Source organism: Cryptomeria japonica, chromosome 7, assembly GCF_030272615.1.
Source record: "Cryptomeria japonica chromosome 7, Sugi_1.0, whole genome shotgun sequence".
Taxonomy (NCBI): Eukaryota; Viridiplantae; Streptophyta; class Pinopsida; order Cupressales; family Cupressaceae; genus Cryptomeria; species Cryptomeria japonica.
Window position 1 is genome coordinate 406,256,249 of NC_081411.1, and position 20,314 is coordinate 406,276,562.

Below are 20,314 nucleotides of genomic sequence, written 5' to 3' on the forward strand. Positions count from 1 at the left end.
TCAATATGTAAGGCAAAAGGGCGTACTTCTGAAATAACAAAATTTGCAAATAATAGAACAAGCATCCATAATCTACCAAAATAAACCAAAGCACTTGAGATATAACCCCATCCTTCTACTCAATCCAGATATACCACCAAACCATATGTAACTCATGTGTTGATAAAGTAAACATAACAAAAACAATCCACCTGGAGAAAACCTCTACAATCCTCAAGGAATACACACATTAACATCTAACCCAAGAACAGATAAGTATAAGTACTCCAAATGCAGATAGAAATAAAAGACTCCTATCAGCACATAAAGAATAGATACAGGCTGCACTAAGGAGAGGATAATATGTATACTTCAGTAAGAAATGAAGATAATGAGTAGAAGTTTTTTTTTTAAAATGTATTGCCACCTAAAAATTGCCTCCCCATTCCTCTAGGAGTACACACATTACTAGCTAACCCAATACAGAAGTGTAAAAATACACCATATGCAAATAGAAGTAACCTCCTATCACCACATGATGCACAGATACAAACTAATCTGAGAAGAGGATAATATATATACTTCAATAAGAAATGAAGATAAAAACTCAAAACAGATGAACTTAATCTTTCGGAAGAGGCATATACCCGAGGAGGACATCTTGAGGAATGTCACCAATTTCTACATTCTTATGAAAAGCAGCCGAGTCAATAGCCAAATTAGCCAGGAAATCTGCCAGTTTATTTAATTCTTGAAAACAATGAGATAATATATAAGTATCAAAAAAAGATAATTTCTCCAATATGTGATCAATTAAATACTTCAAATGCCAGCAATTACTTTTACAATTCAAAACACTTTGGATAACAACCATTGAATCCCCCTGAATGGAAAGGTGTTTGATCCCAAGGGAAATAGCCATGTCAATCCCAAGTGACGGAGCTTGACATTCAGCAAAGTTGTTTGAATAAAATCCAAGGGCATGACATTGAGCAGTTATTAAAACTACATTATGATCCAGAATGGCCATACCAGCCCCAGCCATACCTGGATTCCCCCTGGAAGCACCATCAAAATGGAGTTTAAAATGACCCGGAGGAGGAGGAACCCAGGTGGCCATAATTCTCTTATTTTTAAAATCTAGATACTTTGAAACTGACCCATGAGAGGGAATGATAGACAGGGATTTCCATGTCCTTGTGATCATGCCATCCCAATGCAAAAAAGATGTCAGATGATCTAAGTTCTTATGAATATATGACAAGGCTAGCTCCGAGATAGAAGCCTCTATCTTGACTAAGATATCGGAGAGTGATGTGGATGATTTTTTGAAGATCCTATTATTTCTCTCTAGCCATATGTTCTAAACAATAATCAATGGAGCTATGATCCAAAGGCAGGCATAAAAAGAAGAGGAGAATAAAAGAGGCCAAGCTCTGAAGTGTGAGAGGAGGTCCCCACTAGTAACAAAAGAGAGACCTAATTTCTCAAAGAACCAATTCCAACATCCTAGAGCAAAATCACAATGAAGGAAAAGATGAGATGACGATTCCAATTTCTGATTACAGAGAACACAAGGGAAAACAACAGATAATCCCATCCTATCCAGTCTCATCTCGGTAAGAACCCTATCTTGAACCACAAGCCAAGCAAAAGATCCAGCCTTTAGTAGACATGCTAGATGCCAGAATAATTTGTAAGGCCAAGAAGAGAGATCCTTGGCCAGCATAAGGGAATTATATCCATCTCTCACTGAGTATTTTCCAAATGAGTTCTTAGTCCAAATTAGCTCATCATCGAGCTCAGACAAGATGATAATTCTATTTCTAAGAATAGAGTAAAAATCTACTTTTAGACTAGGGCTAATAGGAAGAAACTCAATCGACTTCCATTGAGCCATCACCATATGTCCATCATGAACCACAGTAAAATAGTCTGATAAATAGGCTCCCCATTTATCCAAAAGTATAGATTTCAAGGGGGACCAATCCCTAATAGAATCCATAGGACAATGACCATTCCAAGCATCATCCCAAAATCTAACTTTCAAACCATTATGCACAATCGAAGAAAGATGCGGCAGCGAAACCCTTCTGTATTTTCCCATGAAATTCCAAATGGCCGATCCCTTAGGCAGAGACTCAGCCTGAAAAATAGACTCCCTAGATCCATTAGAAAGATACTTAGCGAACATGATTCTAGCCCAAGGGGAGGTTGGATTATCATACAATTTCCACATTAATTTGGCCCCCAGGGCCAACTTTTGATTTTCCAAGCTACAAATTCTAGACCCCTCAAGTTCTTTAGGAAGACAAACCTTATCCCAAGCTAATAGGGGGATCCTAGATTTCCCATCCCTGTTGTTATTCCAAAGAAAATACCTCAAAGTATCCTTTAAACTGACAATAACATCCTTTGGAGCTTTGAGAATTGACATTAAGTAAGTAGGCACTGCATTCAAAATTGACTTAATCAACACAATTTTCCCCGCCATGGTGAGCCATTTGTGGTTCCATGCCAAAATTTTCTTTGACACCCCTGAAACTATTTTATCCCAAAAACTAGCCTTAACCTTATTAGCAAAAAAAGGAACACCTAAATAGGTATAGGGAAGATCCCCAAGTTGGAAACCCCAAAACTTTTGAAGCTTATCACGGAGCAGGGAATGAGTATTTAAGAAGAAAATCTTAGATTTTTCCTTGTTGACCTTCTAACCCAAAAAAGATACATAATTCCTAATCACTTGATCAATAGCCCAAGCCTCCTTCAAGGTTGCACAACCAAATAGGAGGGTGTCATTAGCAAAAAGACAATGGGAGATCCTTTGATCAAAATTCTGAATTTTGATGCCCTTCCATGAACCACTCTCACGTGCTGAGCCAATTGCCCGACTCAGAGCTTTAACTAGTAAGATAAATAAAAAAGGAGAGAGCAGGTCCCCTTGCCTTAATCCCCTAGAAGAGTGGAAGAAACCACAGGGGGACCCATTAATAAGAACCGAGAATCTTGCCGAGGAAATACAAGCCATAATCCATTTTATCCAAGCCAAGGAGAAGCCCAACCTTGACAGGACAATTGTTAATGCATTCCATTCAACCCTATCATAGGCTTTCATCATGTCTAACTTAAGAATCATTGCAAGGTATTTCTGGGCAGAGATTGAATGTAGGACCTCATGAGCAACTATAGCCCCTTAAGGAGTTTCCCTATGAGGGACAAAACCTCCTTGCTCAAGGGAAATTATTCTTGGTAACAAATTAGCCAACCTTATTGCAATTACTTTGGAAAATATCTTATAAATGGTGTTACATAAAGCTATAGGACAAAAATCTGCGAAGGTTTTAGGGTCATCCTTTTTAGGTAAAATGACAATTAAGGTAGTGTTCATCTCTTTAAGAATAGACCTATTTCTCCTAACTTCCTCTAAAGCCAAAAGGACATCCTTATCAACAAACTCCCAACATTTTTGGAAAAACAAAGGAGTAAATCCATCAGGCCTGGGAGCCTTATCCGGATTCATAGCAAAAACAGCCCCCTGAACCTCTTCTATTGAGAAAGGAGACATTAACATTCTATTATCCTCGGGAGAGACAAGAGAGGGAATAAGAGACGAGATATTTTTAGAAACATCAATATTCTCATAAGAAAGAAGATTCTAAAAAATCTTAACCGCTTCCTTAGAGACATCCCCATCCTCCGAAAGAATATTCCTCTGACAGTCCTGAATACAAGAAATCCTATTCCTAGCCCTTTTCATTTTAGTACTAGCATGGAAAAATTTTGTATTCTTATCACGATCGGCTAGCCATAACTCCCAAGATTTTTGTCTCCAATAAACCTCCTTTCTAGCCAAGATTTCTTCGAATTCACTCCTAAGAGACCTAAGTTCATCCAACACCTTAGATCCCAAACCATGCTAGAAGGCATGCCTATTGAGGACCTCTAACATATCTAAAACCCTTTGTTTTTCTAAAAAACATTCTTGAAATGAAGGGAGTTCCATCCCATAATATTTTTTTTTAAGAAAGTAATCTTCTTAACCAACTGGAACATTCTAGAACCCCTGCAGAAAGGAGCCTCTCACCACCATTGTCTCGGGAGGGGAAGAAAAGAGGGATCCCTAAACCACATTAGCTCAAACTTAAAAGGAAGCTTGTGGCCAGGTCTATCCCATACAATAGTCAAAGAGATCGAGAAATTATCCGACCCAACCAGGGGAAGAATGGAAGAGAAAAACTCAATGTCTGAATCAAACCAATTGGATGAGAGTAAAAATCTATACAATCTTTCCGCAATCTAAGAGAAATTTTTCCTCATATTTGTCTTTAGCCTAATATGTTATTTTGGGTATTAATATTTGTTTTATTGGAAAATTAAATCTTCATTTTATTATATATATATTTTAAATATGATATAATTATATGGTTTATATTCAAAGAATATATACTCATGTAATTATATTACATTATTATATATATTTTTAATTTGGAATTTAATTTATGTTATTGAAATCATTTAATTGAGGGTATTTGTAAATTATTCTTGAACATAAGATTAGGGGGTTAATTTTAATGTGATTTAATATAGCCTTATTGGACAAATGACAATATTAAATTTATTTTATTAATATAGTTGTATTTTCTTTTTCTCTGCAATATCTTTAATTGCAAGTATTTTATGCTTTTGACTGTTTAAAGAAAAGATTGCCTGTATTAGGATCTTAGTGTAAATAGTATTTGTAGTCAAAGCTTAATTTCATTGCAATTTTGGTTGAGTTGTCATTATGTCATATAATGGTTATACCCCTTGGTTAGGTGTTGTTGTGTAAACCTGTTGATGTGAGCCATTGTGTGTTTTATTCCAAATGGTCAATCTTGGGTTTATGATTTGTGTATCATTCACCTGTAATTTGTCAGGATTAGATATGGCTGTCAATTTCACCATAGAGTTCTCGTAGAGAGACCATTCCTATTAGTGTCTTATGAGAGAGAGTGGCTTTCGAGCAGGGGCCGCACCCAAAGAGGATGGCAGGATAACCCCTCGAGAGTCAGCTAAGAAGTGATAACCTAATAATTGATTAGGGGGTGGGTAGTTGAAATATTTAATTAAGATAATGTGCCTCGCACATGGTTGAGTGCTTGTATAGGTTCAGGATGTGGTGAGAAGGCCTAGAATGGCAAACCTACCACCTTATCTTCACGAAGGGATTGGTAGGGTTTGCATGATGCTTAGATGGAGCCGGGGGTTCGAGAGAGGTTACCAAGATAACCCAGGATGGGGGTCAGGACCTATGGAAACGTACCTAAGGTAACCACCTTAAGCCATGCGATGACCCTCTCTCCTTAAGGTCACTAGTGTTTGTGAGTTGAGGCACATAGGTTTTGCAAAGTCATGTTATACTATTGTACTTGTCTTATTTTGCTTGCTTGAAGGTCTTCTGCTATCTCCCAGAACGGTGGGGTGGTTCCACTTTGGGATCACATGGTCAGGTGGTAGTGCCACTTCCCATCGAATGTCTTGTTCATACCTTCATGTGAAGATTGGATTCGCTAGTGTTTCTTGGTTCGTGACTCTCGTATCAGCTCATGTTCGAGATTATTGTATATTTGAGACCATGCGGTCATTGTATCAGTAAACTATGTAATCCTCAGAATTGTAACATATGTATTCATTTGTATTATTGGAAGCCATGTAATTATTGAATATTGTAATCTTAATTCAATGGAATGTATGTTATTTCAGTTATCTTTCTTCTTATGTGTAACTGAATCATTGAAATAAATATATTGTAACACTTTAAATCTTTCAATATGAAATTTAGTTTTATAAGAATGGTTTTATTAATTGCAATTGAATTTCCTAATTAGATGGATAATTGAATTAACCTTTTGTAATTGTTTAGTTTCGAAGTAATCTTCATTGTAACCCTTTAGGACATCATCATTAGACTTTTGCTTGTGTAATTAAACGTGCAATGTTATAATTAATGCAATTAATTTAAAAAAAAAAAAAAATTATTACATCTTTTAGTTGCCTAGATGTGTTGTTTCCCTATAGGGTTCCTGACGGGGCATTACAATTGAAGGGTGTTCAAGATTTCGATTAGGATGTTAGACATTATGGGGACTCACGTTATCTGTTGATTGCACAGATGATGGTGTAGAGTTCACCCTTGAGCCAATTCCCATTCTATTTTAGTAGACTTGATGGGATCTTTATTTTGAGCAATGGGTATGATAGATATGATTAGACATACAAGATGCATGGAGGTTATTCTGGTTTTCCATGTGTATCTTATTGATGATGGTAGACATAGACTGCATGATTTCATGTTTCCTGATAATTATCAGTATGCTCATGATTAGCTATGACTTTATGTGATTTAGATGTTAAGATAAAGATGATTGATTTCTATATGTATTTATGTCGAAATTGATGTGTAGAAGGATAATGTTACTTTGATAGATTTTACTGATTTTGCTTTATTGTGTAATGGATATGCCAACCCTAGTCCAATCTACCTATGATGTGATGTTGCATATGCTTTGTGTATACATTATGGTTACTGTGTGACTGTCTTCAGGGGGAATCAACGTCCATGTGTCTGGTCTATGCTTCCACATTTTGCATGCATTCTACAGGGTAGGTTTACTGCATAATATGTTTACTACATCCGTAATAAACACTCAATGCTATACTCTCCAAGGGAGCAGCCATCATCACAAAGAATTTTCTATGAATTTTTTCCATCGATGTGATTTGCCTGAAAGCTAAGATACGTGAGTTTCATATGGCAGGTGGGATGCCTTAATTGTTGTAAAATTTAGTATAATACTTTTGATAGCCATTCTTGGTTTCTGTATGTGCTTCTCTCTCTCCATCTTTTTTACAGACATTGAAACAGAATGTTCCCAGCTTCGGTGGCTCTAGGGTTAAAAAAGTTTCATATTTAGATTGATGCTTTTGATGATATTTCATTGACAGTATTGAGCATTCTTGGATTCAAATATGTGGGTAAGTCTTATTCTAGTGTGTTGTTATTTTTTAGCAGCTTTATAGAGTTTTGATGCAATTACACACAATTATAGCAATGATTTTTTAATGGCGCACTGATAGTTTGTGAGATAGATTTCTATAAGGCGTGGGTTGTGCAACCCACAAGTTACTTTGTCAAGTCACCCTTCCTTGAATTGTGCAGGTCAAGATTTTATGTGCAATTTGTTTATATCAACTGATTTTGAAATCTTCAGGCTTCTGGTAATCTGTAAGTACATAAATACTTTGTAATCAGTTGCACCATACAAGAATCATTATTGATGCCATGGGAGACACATTCGACACACATTTCTAAGGGTTTGTGTGGATCTATTTTAGAAATAATTTTGGGGCTCTTTGATAGACATTGAAACAGAATGTGCCTAGCTGCAATGACTCTAGTGTTTTTGTTTTTGGCACCTCTATTCTACTACAGGTTAAAAGAAAACATATTTAGATTGATGCTTTTAATGATATTGACTATTTTTGGCTTCAAGCATATTTTATGTGGATAAGTCCTATTTTGGTTTTCTTAAAGATTTAATATGCTTCCTGAAAATCGTATTTCGATTTTTTAGTGTGCTATTATTTTTTAGCACCTAGAACAAGATTTACTATTTTTGGCAGGCTGGTCATTGTTCGATGGTTGCTGGTGACGAGTGCATTCGTTCTTAGGGATGATGTTCCCATGTTTAATGTGAGCTCCTTATAAATCTACCTTGCATCTGCAAGTTTTTTTTGGTTGAAATTAGGATTCTAAGGACTCCCATCGAGCAAATGATTGATAAAATGTGTTAAGTGTCTCTAAAAATGACATCGTCGTTCCTGATGCTATAGATGATGTTTCGGGTATGACTCGGTTTTGTTTACTTGTATCTCTTTGTCAATGTTTTCTGCCAGTATTAAATAAAGACATTTGAATCTGGGATATGGGCAGAGTTTGCACAACAGTGGGGGTTAAAAGGGTAGATAATTTGATTAGTTTTACTTTTCTTACGCATCATTTACAATTTCACTACTGTATACTCCTATTCGGTGACAATGGGTGAAAGTCCTGGTACTTTAAAACCAGGTTTTGCTATAAAATCAGTTATAACTATTCTAGTGAATTATGTGAGAAATGTTATTCAGTGAGAATTGTTTATAAATTTTTTTGTTTTTTTTATAAAAGTGGATGAGACCATTAAAATTATATTAAATCTTTAGTTTTTTTATAGGTGTCTTGTTCAAAGAGCACTAAAGGAAAAGAACCGGTAAGAAAACCCTTCAGTATTGTTCAAAAGAACATAAGCCTATCTATCCATTACAAAAAGCCCATAGGCATTCCAAATAAACCCCCCAGATACATCGCCAACTGCATTAGATATAAAGGAAGCTGTGAGAGCCAGCCTAGAAGAGAACATCTCAAAATGGAGCCAAAGATGTCTAACAAAATTCAATGCCATCACCCTAAGAGCCAACCTATCTATACACCACAAGAGTCCAAATCTCTGAAGAAAACAAAACTCAAAGCCAGAAGAGAACCAAGAATAAGTGATCCTGCTAGCACAAATATGGTGAGCAAACATAAACTAATCCAGATAAGAAGTAGAAAAGGATAATGAAGACCCTTAGGAAGCAAGATGAGATTGATCCAAAGAATAATCCAAAGTAAAAGCCAAAAAAGTAACAACAGAATATGAAACCCTCTGCAACACCACGTTAACTGCTCTTTCCAATTCCTTAGAAAAAGCCACCATCCACTGATTTTGACAAGAACTCTCCATATAAAATAGAGCATTTTGTTAGAAAGGAAAACAAAACAAAGATAGAATGAATGTCATAACTGCATGCCATCAATATTATAATAGAGAACGAGATCACTGGATCATAATTATCTTCCCATCATAAAAGAAAACTGTGAGCAAAAAGCTGATCAAGCAATGATGAAGCCAACTCATGCCTCACAATATCCCCACTCATTAAAATACAACTCCCTAAATAACAAATCAACCACGGTACCAGTAGATACAAAGAAAGGACCAATTGCTAGGATACGAAACCCCATGCAAAGGCATCAAACATCCTGTCACAAAGAAAAATGATTACCAAAAAATAGAGGATCTAACAATTATTACTAACATACCCCTACCATATAGATAATCATTTACATGTAATGATTGCCAGTACCCAATAGACTCAAAATTTTCAAAAGGAAATCAAAGTGCCCACCAACAAAGATAACCAATAGCCAAGCACATAGCCAAGTAGGACAAACAGATAGTAGACCAAAGACCCATACATAACCAACACCATCAGCCAATCAAAATATGCCCCTCCATTCTCCATAGTTAATACGGAGGTTCTACCAAATATAGCTACAACAAAGATGCTTCCATAAGGCAGGACAACATCCCCCCTATAGCCATATAGGGAAGTGAAAAACCACATAAAGCAAGGAGACGGGAGAAGTCAATACCACAATAGGAATCTCAATCCGATAGTAGAAACCACAACAATCTCCCTAATCCATGAGGAAATTCTAATAGGAAATTTCAATAACAAAGATATTGTCTTGAAGACCAACACCTTCACTACAGACACTCACGAAAGAAAACCACACCAAGCATAGACAATGAAGTAGGTTTCTGAGAGGAGGGCTTGCTAAGAAAGAAGCTTCATGCAAGAAACAGGAATGTCGGAAGGAGAAACCTCTAAGAAATGAGCACCCTCAACAACAACCTTACTCGCTAAGAAATCTGCAATGACGTTGATCTCCCTAAAACAGTGAGAGATAGAGAAAGTGGAAAAGAATTTTAATTGTTGAAGAATGTGATCTAAAAAATACTATAAATGTCAAGAGAGACATTTGTTGGCTACAACTCCTTGAAACACCACCATTGAATCGCCTTCAATAACAATATCTTTAATGTTTAATGAAAGAGCGAGATCAAGCTCAAAGGATAAAGCCTAGAACTCAGCCACATTATTCGTACCATGCCCAATCCATTTTCCCACGGCTTTGATGATCTTCAAAGAATGATAAAAAATAACTACTCCAACACCAGACCTTCCCAGATTCCCCTTGGAAGCCCCATCAAACTGAAGTTTCAATAAAGGGAAAGGAGGAGGAGTCCATTTAGCCATTTTGCATTTAACAAGAGAAGATAGACCACCTGATAAAGCCCCATGGGAAGGCACCAAATGAAGCAAAGACCATTTCCAAGTGACCCAATTATCCCAATGAGAGAAAGAGCTAAGGTGATCTAAATTTTTATGAATGAAAGAATGTACCACCTCACTAATGGAGGATTGGATTTTACCAATTACATCAATCAAGGTGGTAGATTTATGTTTGAAAATTCTAGAATTATTTTCAAGCCAGAGATTCCAAATCACCAATGATGGGGCCACAACCCAAAGGGATGAATAAAATGAAGACGAAAACAACAAGGGCCAGGCCATGAATTGCGAAAATAGATTAGGACACATAGAAGAAGACCAACAAAGTATGCCAAACAACCTATGCCAAACAACCAATACCAACATTGAGAAGCAAATGGACATAATAGGAAAAGGTGATCCATGGATTCCATACAATAACCACAAAAAACACAAGGGAATACTGTTGTAATCCCAAGTCTGTCCAATCACATCCTAGTGAGAACTTTATCTTGGACTGCCAACGAAGCAAATGACCCTGCTTTAGGAAGACAAGTTGGATGCCAAAAGAGCTTAGAAGGCCAACAAGAGGGTGAAGAAGTCTGAACCAAAGAATTATAACCATCTTTAACTGAATATGAACTTGCAGCATTCTTAATCTAGACCAAAGAGTCCTCTTTATTCTGAAAAAATAAGAGGTCTTTTGTGAAGTTCTTCCACAAAAGAAAGTATAAGATTGTTATCAATAGACAAGGGAGGAATATTCTTCCATTTAGCCATTACACATAGACCAGTGGAAACAATGTCAAAATAATCTGCAACAAAAGGCCCCCAAGGCTCTGATAGAATACCAGGCAAAGGGGTCCAGTCTTGGATAGCTGAAAGGGCAGGATGCCCATTCCAGACTTCATCCCAGAATCGGGATTTTTTCGCATTATGGACAACCCAGGATAAATGTGGTAAGATAACCCTCCTACAAGATACCAAAAAGTTCCATAATGCAGAACCCTTCGGAAGAGATGTTGTAGTAAAAATCCTCTCTCTGGAAGCACCCCTTAAAAACTTAGCAAGCATGATGGAAGCCTATTTGCTATGAGGGTTTGCATATAACTTCCATACCAATTTTTCCCCCAACACCTTATTTTGAGCAGCTACATCACAAATACCCACACCCCCCAGCTCTTTGGGATGACAAATATTGTCCCAAGCAAGGAGACAGATACTCTTCCTATCTCCCAAGTTATCATTCCAAAGGAAGGACCTAAGGGAAACTTTAATGCTCTTAATAACTTGAGAAGGAGCCTGCAAAACAAACATCAAATATGTGGGGATGGCGTTCAAAACTAACTTGATCAAAAGGATCTTACCAACCATCATAAGCCACTTGTGATTCCAGGAGGAAATTTAGGAGGTTATTGAATGAACAACTTTATCCCAAATAGAGGCCTTTTCCAACCCTAGAAAGAAGGGAATGCCCAAATACATACATAGAAGGGTCCCTACTTGGAAACTCCAAAAGAGGACGAGTCTATCCCTAACTAGAGGGGAGACATTCACAAAAAAGACTTTGGACTTGTGATAATTAACTCTTTGTCCAGAAAAAGCAACAAAATCAGAGATAATTTTCTTTATAACTTGAGCCTCCCTCAAAGAGGCTACCCAAAATACAAGTGTATCATCAGCAAACAAGCAATGGGATTGTGGGGAAAGGAGGCCATCCACTCTAATACCTGACCATAAACTAGATGATGCAACATTAGAGATGGCCCTACTTAACACTTCTGCCAAAAGAATAAATAGAAAAGAAGACAAGGGATCCCCTTGCCTAAGTCCCTGGGAGGAAGAAAAAAACCCTAAAGGGGAACCATTAACCAAAACTAAGAAGTGAGAAAATTATATGCATGAAAACACCCACTTGACCCAACAGCGCAAAAACCCCAAACGATACAAAACAGTCACAAGGGACTGCCAATTAACACGATCATAAGCCTTAAGCTTGTCTAGCTTAAGGATCATGGCCAAAACCTTTTATTGAGATATGGAGTGTAGAATTTCATGAGCTACAATTGCACCTTCAAATGTCTCCTGACCAGGCACAAAGCCCCCCTATTCCAAGGAAACTATTTGAGGAAGGAGCCTAGAAAGCCTAACCAAAATTGCCTTAGTAAAATTTTTATATAAAGTAGTACACAATGCAATCGAACGAAAATCTAAAACGAGCTAGGATTGTCCACTTTCAGAATAATAGCAATAAGAGTAGTATTAAGCTCTCTCAAAATTGACCTATTTCTTCTAGATTCCTCCAAGGCTAACAAAATGTCATTACCTATAAAATCCCAACACTTCTGAAAGAATAGAGCCGTAAAACCATCCGTGCCTGGGGCCTTCTCCAGATGCATGGAAAAGACTATCTCTTTCAGCTCAGCCAAAGTAAAGGGAGTCATAAGCATCTTATTATCTTCTTGAGATACTAGTGAGGGGATCAAATTCACAATCTCACTGTCTACTGCAACAAGATCCGCTGTAAGAAGTGACTTAAAGAACCTAACGGCTTGAAAAACATTATCATCCTCATCAACTAGACTATTACCATTAGAGTCAAGAATACAAAAAATTCGACTATGAAGCCTCTTGAGCTTAGACAAGGAGTGGAAGAACTTAGTATTTCTATCCCCTTCAGGGAGCCAAAGGTCCCTAGACTTCTACCTCCAATAAGATTCTTCCCTAGCCAAAGTCTTAGTTAGTTGAAGATTCAACAACTTTAACCTATACTACAAAAGAGACGACATTCCTAAAGCCATAATGCTCTTATTAAGTTGTTCAATTTCTTCCTGAATCTTGGCCTTTTCTCCAAAAACGTTCTTAAAATGCAACACATTCCAATCCCTAATCCTATGCTTTAAGAAGCCTAGTTTCTTAACAAGATGAAACATCAGAGACCTAGGAAAAAATGGGGTAGAGCACCACCATTGCTTTAATGAGGGTAAAAAAGATTGATCTCGAAACCACATTGGCTCAAACTTAAAAGGTAACTTTCGAGGTGCCTTATCCTCAAAAATAGTAAATAGAATAGGGAAATGATTAGACCTAGTAAAGGGGAGAACTAGGGAAACAAAGTCCTGACCCGAATTGAACCAATTTTCCAAAACCAAAAAGTGATCTAGCCTTTCAAAAATTTGGTAGAAGTCTCTCTGCATGTTGGTCCATGTAAATGTCCCATTATGAGGTTTACAATCGACCAAATTTAAAGAATGATTGCAGTGGCAAAAGTTTGACATAGAATGTTTGTTAGGGATGATTCCCCCAGCCTTTTCATCCAAACTAGAAATTGCATTAAAATCCCCCACAAAAATCAGAAAAACATTGCGCAAGGGACCAACAAGGGAAACTAAAAATTTTCAAAGGTTTCTTTTTTCTAAAACCCCAAATGGTCCATAAACATTAAAAAGCCAAAATTTTAAATTAGATATCCTACTTTTGATCAGACCAAGAATCCAATTGGATGAGGAAGCAATTAATGAGAAACGTACACTAGAGTCTTTCCAAAGGATCGCAAGACCCCCAGAAGCACCTAAAGAAGGAGATGCACAAAAATTCCATACTTTCCAAGAAGAGAATAACTTATCAGCAGAAGATGGATTTAACTTAGTTTCTTGTACCATTACCACATCACACTTCATTAAGTCCATTTGTGACTTAATCAAGCGTCATTTGTTAGGGGCATTTAAGCCCCTAACATTCTAGGATATAATCTTCATTGGTCCTGAGGGGAAGCATCTCCTCCCCTAAAAACTTCCAAAGAAACCGGAGAAACCTTACTTGCCAAAAAAGTCTTATGAAGACTTCGCTTAGTAGCCAAGGCTCTTGTGACTGGCGGACTAAAAGGTTTTTTTGTTCTTTTCTTTCTAGAAGTCTCCAAAGAAGAAAGAAGAGTTGATTGAATTCCCAGATCAATATCTAGTTTAGTCTTAGCATATTTGGGTTTACCACCTCTTTTCCCTGGAGTTGATAGAGGTGAAGTAAGGGAAAGAGGGGTTTGAACCAAAGGAAGTTCGTTAATACCCAAAGGAGTATCCACAAGTTGCCTATTTTCTACCTCAAGAACCGATGGCACCCTACCCTCTTCCCTATCTAGAAGAATGGGAGTCGAAGATGGCCCAAGAACTGATGTCACCAAAGCCTTATCTGTATTCAGTAAGTCAAAAGAATTAGTAGTGGGAAAAGCAGCAAGTCATTCTCCAGGCTACCCAGATCAACGGAGATTGAAGAAATTACTTTATTAGCTAAAGCGGAGTTGAGAGAAACCTTATTTGTATTAGCAATATCTTGCATCTGAGCAATAAGCTGCTCATCTGGAATAATATCAATATCCACGGGATGTTTTGAATTCTTCAAAACCACAGGGAATTGTGTCTCAGACCCTAAGACATTTCCCAAATCAGTAGAAGACATTCCCTTATTTAAAGCAGCTTTAGCATTATTCAAAGGAGAGACAGTTGCAAAACCAGTCTTCGGGGAAGGAATAGAATAGTGAGGAACCTCTGCCGAAACCCTAGGAATGAAGGTTTTCTTCAAAGGGGAGACTAAATTAGTAGCAGAGACATCTAAATGGTCCTTATTCCAAACAGACAACTCCGCATTCCCATCAAAAGAGGATTCAATGCCCCCTAAGCCAAATTGAATGGTTTTCATATGAAAAATCAAAGGAGAATCCATAGTGACCAAAGAATAGCCAAAATTCCCAGAATCTTTGATAAGATTTTGATGCCATAGACCGAATATTACAAAACTTCAGCGGAGAGACTTTAGGTGAAATTAAAACACAAATTTTAACAACCACCACCCCATCCTCAAGCACCGAATGAGACAACAGAAATTTGCCAAAAGAATCCCCAATCTTTGTTAAAATATCAAATTCAACAAATTTCGATGGCAATAAAGGAAGTTTAAACCAAGTAGGAACCTGTTTTGGGCCAACCCTAGAGGTGGCTAGACAGGGCTTCCAACTTTCTACAAAAATCAATTTCTTTCCAAGCCAGAAAAATGGAACACTCAATGCCTTATCCCTAGCAGATGCAGAATCAAAAACAATAATAAATGAACTTGCAAAGAGAACATGGAAATACAAAGTGCCATACCAGTGCACATGAATTTTATAATGGAGCTTTGACACAGGAATAGAGTCACCCCACACCTGGATAACGACTTCCAAAGCTCGAAGATCATGCACGTTTTTCCCCAAGATAACATCTGAGGCATCAAGTAAAGGAACCAGGAGCGGAAAAAGCTGTGAGGGCAAATCAACATTCAACAATTGACCTTCTGAGCCCTTTGATATTGGTTGTGATTTAGCAGAGTCACTTGCCAGGCCAAGCCAAGCCTTATTACCAGAAGCCCTAGCATTTTGATTTTGTTTTTGATTCCCCTTTTGCCAATTTCCTTCATTCCTCAAATTACGGCCCCGATTCCCATTTCGCTGAAAAAACCCTTTGAAATACACAGAAGTAGGAAAATCAGGTATTTTTCCCCCACCTGAGCGAGCAGACGAAACTAGAGCATCAACCCATTTTCCACCTTGGAAGACCCATTGTGGAACATGTCTAGCTTGCATGCCAAAAGGATCCTTGGGGGGAGGCGGATCTACCACCACCTCATCTCCCCAATGCATACTCGACTGCATGGCGAGCACAAATCTCGAAACCTCGCTCACCAAAAACTCGCTCACCAAAAGATTCCATTGGAATACTTAGAAACATTGCACATTCCATATGATTATTAATTTTCTATGAACATTTTCAATGATTTTATGTATTTGAAATCAAGTTGGTTTCAAATACATTAACTTCAACATTTACATGCTAGAATGTTCTGAATGCAAACGAGTATTAAATTTAAAGAATAAAGCCTTACAAATATATTTTAAAAATTATTATCTTTTATATATTTTCAAAATCTGAACATTTATTTCCTAATAAATAATAATTGAATATATTATTATCATTTAACTATAAATGAATTTGATTATAATCGAATGGTTTGTCAAAATTTATTAAAGATAATAAAATTTAATATTAAATAATTAATAAATTTAAATAAAAATATGTAATTATTAAATTAAAAAGTATACAAACAGAATTAAAATAAAGTAATTTACTTTAAAAGTTAACAAAGCCTCATTCATAATTTGGGATAAGATATGAATTTTCTTAAATTCAAACAAAATAATTCTTTGAAAATTTTTATTTTGATATTTGAGTTTTACGAAGAAAACTCAATTCTCTATGCAGATGTTAAATTATGTTTTCAAAAGTGATTTCACAACTTAACATCTCTAAATATGAACTCTAAATATGAAAATGGTTTTCTTGAGAATTACACTACATTTCACAACTCTAAATATGAAAACATTTTTTTTTAATAATTTTTTTACACGTAAAGTATTGTTATCATTATCACCCACCTAAACTTATTATTCTCCTTGATAGTTACTTATCAAATTTGATACTCGATCTTGTCTCATGGGCAGTTGGAGAAATGTGTTATGCAAATTCAATGAAAGATGCATCCTACAACAAGGGTTGCAGGGTAGCAGAGTTCCTGCCCAGTGCAACAAATCTTGTAGTTGTTAATAGGATGAAATTAATTTGATCCAGGCCTTGTGAGACTTGTTGAGGGAGACAAGCTTATAGGAAAAAAATGGATTTCCATGGATATGGGGCTAGGATGCAGTTGATCCCAAATGTCCAATATATAGAGAAGGAATGAAGAACAAAGAAAACAATTATTATTATTTTGTCACATCTGTGTTAGCAGCAGGACAATTGATAGGTGGGCTATCACGATGTATATACAACCAATCATTGATAGGTGGTCTATCACGATGTATATACAAATGATTGGTCTGGCACACATCATCTCATGTACATATTCTAATAAGATGCCTCTGGAGAAGGAATGAAGAACAAAGAAAGCAATTATTATTATTATTTTCTGTTGTGAATGGCAATTTCTATGCATTGAGGGGCCATATCAATCATTTGCAGGAAGTCTCACAAAAATCACTGCACTTTTAGGGTTTCACTTGCCTCTGCCACGCGCTACTAGATTGTTAATGCAGAGAGATGGGTGGACGGAAACAACACCAAGGACTAGACGACAGTAGTGGTGACAAGCACATACAAATGTCGCACAACCCAACCTTGTCAACATGTATTTGCACCTTCCTGAAAATCTACTATGCACTTTGATAAATGTGCGTTCTCTAGTCTTGTTATATGGAAATATAATGAAATTTGCATGCACGAACATTCACAACTTCCTGCGGGCCAATTATTCATGTCAACCTGCTCCCCTCTACAATCCTACAGTGACCAAAAAGCTGGCGAATAAGTAGTTTCAACTATTTAACACAATTTTGTTTCATGTGAAGGAAGCAATAAGGCTCAAAATATTTCAGCCAATAAGAAGACATAAAATTATTTTATTAATACACTTTAGTTAAAAATTGATTACTTTCAACAATTGAAACATTGCAAAATAGGAAAACTGCATTTCATGAAATTCACGTGATTGGTTGGAGTAGGAAAAACTATTTGCAAGTTAAAAATAAGCCTCGCCAATAGTTCCTTGAAAGGCTAGGAACTAATAATAAACTAGCCTTTAGTATTAATCTATTTTTTAAGTGATTCTTTCTTCTAAATGCTATTAATCACTTTAGTTTTGTCAAATGTTTTGTTTGCAACCTTTCTAAAAGTTTCATGGAGACTACAGATGCCACACTTGCTGCCTTGCATCCATTTCACTATTCATTGCATTTCTTCACACAACATTTAATGATGTTCTTGTATCCTTAAATGCTTGTTCCAATGCTCCCATTTTTGCACAAGCTTGAAGTACACTATCGAATGCAACTTGACTAGCTTAAAGACCTAGTTATTGCATTTACTAACCCAGTTTCACTACTTTGTAGGTTACTTTGTAGGCTGATATTATTACTATGTATTTGTTTTTGTGTGTTGTGAAGAGAGAAATAACATATGTAATGATAAAACAAGATAATCTGCTAGCAGCTTTAACAAATCATTCTACAAACACAAACTTTGCTTTCTTTAGCAAGAACTTCACTGCCTGCAGCTCTTGTTTGTTTGAAATGAATAGTCACCCAACTCAATTTCTCTCAGAGTTATTTAACATTTAAAATTACAATTCACTTATGCACTGAATTTTTCAGAGATTCCTTTTATGTGTACAATTATAAAGCCCACTTGTTTGAACTGTTCAAATAAAGGATCTTCCTTCGGAAAATATTTTCCCAAATAAGAGTGGAGCATATATTTGTAATAAATCGTTTGCATTTTTATTTGACTTGAAGAAAATGACATGCTACAACAACTTGATTATTTTTCAGAAATTTGTTAAAGAGATAGCCAATTTCTTTAAATTATTGAATCTATGAAACTTTCAAAGCAAATCTCTTTCAACTACCTGCAATATAATATCAGTCAAACAAATTAAGCTCGCCACGCCACTTCAAATTCAGACTTTAAAAGCTCTTAAATGCAAGTAGGTTTATATCATTTTTAAAATTTGTATATGCTCCACTGAGTTTCTTGTCTGCAATTCTTATGTGTCCCTTTACCTACGTATTATAAAATTTGTATATAATATGTAGGTTTATCTACTTAATATAAAATTTGCATATACTCCCTCGTGGTTTGCCAATGTTGTATTTTATCTTTTTTTAATTTCATTCGAACATTTTGGACGATTATATATATAATGTTTTGGAAGATCAAGAAATGAATATGTCATAGATGCTGTATAGAAACGCTTTTTTTTTATAATTTTATGTGTCATAGATAGTCAATCAGTCTTTGATGTATTGGTGAAGTTGAAAGACTCTAAATGAGCCCACCAAATATTAAGACTTACTCTTGCTGTCGTACTCATAAATCTAGACCTCCATCAAAAAAATTTAAAATAAAACTTTTTATAACAAAATTATCTATTGCTTATCTGTACTTACACCCGTGAAGACTGCTAGACAGACTTCATGTAGAGTGCAAGAAAGGCCTCTCATCCTTCACCTATAAATACATGAACCACAGGCTTGATCATGCAAGCTTCACATTTAAAAAAATTGAGGGATATTTCAGAGACTGGGATCATAATATTCAGGATGAAGTTATTTGTTATTCTAGTTGTTCTTGCTATTTTGGATGCAGGTGTTTATGGTTCAGACCCTGATCCTCTCACAGACTACGCTCCAGGGGTAACCTCTTTCACCCTCCATGACATTTTCACTAATGGAGATGTCACTCTCGACACAGGTGGAGTACGCGCCACCGCTACAGTCGCCAAGTTTCCTGCAATGCAGTAAGATTCTAACATACTTTCTATCACTATTATTATTACTCCAAACCCTATTTCTTTCTTTCACAGTTTTAGTGATAGAGAATATGGCATTGCAGATCACAGGGGATGACATATGTGAGGTTCATGATGGTTCCTTGTGGGGTGAATTTACCGCATACCTTGTTGGAAGTTGAAGTCCAACGGATTCCTTTCCTGTTTGCTGCCAAAACTCTTGGCTATTCATATTCTTCCTGGAAGCTCTTTAAGAGGTGATTGTAATTCATTTTCTGAAGTTGATTGCCAGAGCTGATTGCAGTTGTGTAGATGTAAACCGGATTGGTGAATAATATAGTGATTCCCCTACTTCAAGTGTGGATGTAGGCAATTGCTGAACCATGATAAATCTGTGTGTTCTTATTGTTTGTGTTGTGTATATTTAATTGTGTTTATCTGCTATTTTCAATTCGATTTCTTCATCCTAACAATTGGTATCAGAGCGAGCTTAGATCGTTGTTTAGATTTTAGTGTTTGAATTTCCAGAATCATGGAAGAATCGAAGATAGAGAAGTTCTCTAGTCAGAGCTTCGGATTATGGAAAGTGCAGATGGAGTATTTGCTGATAAAGCAAGACCTTTCAATTGCACTTGAAGGGATAGCAAAGAAACTAGCTGGGATGGCTGATGAAGATTTTGTAAAATTGGACAAGGTGAGAGCGACAATTTTTCTCTCACTGTCCAATAATGTTCTCTTCAATGTCACGGGTGATGCAACAACAAAAGAAGTATGGGATAGACTTTCAGCCATG